The following is a 2,363-nucleotide window of genomic DNA, read 5'->3' as shown; positions in this document are numbered from 1 at the left end:
GAGATAACGCGTATATTGTGCAACGGTCGTCTGATAACGATTATTTTTTTTGCACAATATTATATTATTCGACGGTGGCAAAGGTGTTCACACGGAAAATCACGTACCCATATACGGGGGCGCGACTCGAATGCTTGAGCACGCCGCGGCACTCGAACTCGGCGCGTTTTTAACACAAAGAACATTAATAATAATAATTACGTTTACACGACACGCGTGTTCAAATGTTTTATGTGTATACTATACAATATGTACCTATACAAAGGTTTCTCGCGCGTAGGAACAGCGAATGAGTATGTTATATCGTCCTGCAAGGATACGGTGTGTGGCGGTGGTTGGTGGGTGTAGGGTAGTGTCGATATGGGTAGACGGTGGCATACTGCAGAGGATGCGTTGGGAAATCATGATATTTCGTAATTTTATATATATATAGGTACATATTGTAATATTGGCACGAAGCGGACGTATAAATAATATTATTTTATATACAGGGTGGTTTTTTTTATCGGACAATATCTTATCCAACACATGCCTAACTATATAAGATATATTATTGTCTTTTTTTTCTTTATGAAGTTTAAAACTCATTGGACCTCATTGGACTCATTGGACCATTGGACTGTATCACATACTTCAATATTTATATTATTATCTTATTTAATATATAAAATTGTTTTTTTTTTCATTTTTGAGATTTTAACCTAAAATTATACATCGACACTCATCATACATAACATTGTAAAATTGGTAGGTACTTAGAAGAAAAAAAACTGCTGAAACTCACACTATTGCATTTTTAAACCTGATAGTAGTATACAATTGAGAATGTGTTGATAGGGATTATATTATTAATGGTAAAATAGCAGTAATGAGTGAAAAGTTGATACCAAGAGTTGAGAAAAGGGTCCTTATTGATTTCTTCGACGGGAGAGTGATGGAAAATTAAGTAGTAGATGTTGAAAATCGCAGTAAGCCTCCCCGCAGTTGGGTAGGATGCAATACATGCTATTGTTAAGTCCCAATTTGAATGAGTGGCGTGTATTAAGATATTGTACACCCAGTGATGTGTAATCTGGTGAATTTGATTATGACAGCGCGACTAATTTTTCCCACGATCGGGCAGGGGAAGATTTTAAATATTTACCTATATCCAAAAGCTCCCACAGGTTCTGGATAAATTTGCGGTGTAGGGGTACTATAAAAGAAAAGTTTAAGATACTTTGCAAATTGCAATAATTGTGCGTAAGCATCGTTCATATTTCCTGAGATATTGATCTATTTTGATAATGGCAAATAATCAACCTGACTATATCGACGTGATTTCAGAAAATCGTAATTTCATGCGCGATAAAAATAAAACTTATTACACAATCGGTAATGTTAATACATCAGGTAATGAGTACCTATGATGTTGAAAAGATCGGTTGAATGTAATCAATTATAAAAAAATATCAATAAATTAAAATATTATGAAAAATAAATAAAAAATGTTATTTATATTTTACTCGGGCGTAACTAACTTATACGGATTAATTAATTTCTAATTAAATTTAAAACTGTGAAGATATTCGTATAATAATAATATAAAATATGAAAGAAATGAACACATTTCTATTGAGTATATTAATTTTTTTTAAATATATCCAGTACGTCGAACTTATATGCCTCATAAAAAATAAAAAGATGGGCAAGTTGGTGTTGCTCTGATATACAGTAGGTTACAAATGGGTCACTTTAATGGATAGTGTTAAATACAAATTCAATGATATATAGGTAACAGTGCCGTATTTAGGAATTTTGATAGGGGGGGGGGGGATGAAATATATAATAATAGGAACACTCAATAAATACGAATATAATATACATTTTTAAAATCCTCTTACTTGTTGAGTTTAGTGTGGATCAAGGTGAAATAAGAATTAACACAAATTGTATAGTACCTAATAGCATTTATTATAAATTCATATACTAACGACAATCCCGTGTTTAATACGATAAACAAAAAAAATAGTTAGAATACAAAATCCTGTTTTCTATTTTTTTGGATGCTCAGTTTATCGATAAGCTTATCTGACATGATTATTGTATTGACCGGTGACATGCAAAAGCCAATAGGTACATTAAGAGGACGCTACACCCGTATGTGTTGTCTCCGACTTACACAAGCACGACATACCAAATTGTCGTTCTGGGTCTTAGCGTGGGCGATTTTTTAATATTTTAATTTTCAAGCGAGATATGAGCATTTTTAATTTTTGATATTTCACATACCCTTATTTTTCTCGAAAATGAAAATATCGAAAAATCGCCCACTCTAAGACCCTAATAATATTCTTACCTAAAAGTTTGATAATAGGTCGATT

Source organism: Acyrthosiphon pisum, chromosome A1, assembly GCF_005508785.2.
Source record: "Acyrthosiphon pisum isolate AL4f chromosome A1, pea_aphid_22Mar2018_4r6ur, whole genome shotgun sequence".
Taxonomy (NCBI): Eukaryota; Metazoa; Arthropoda; class Insecta; order Hemiptera; family Aphididae; genus Acyrthosiphon; species Acyrthosiphon pisum.
This window is presented reverse-complemented; position numbering follows the sequence as displayed.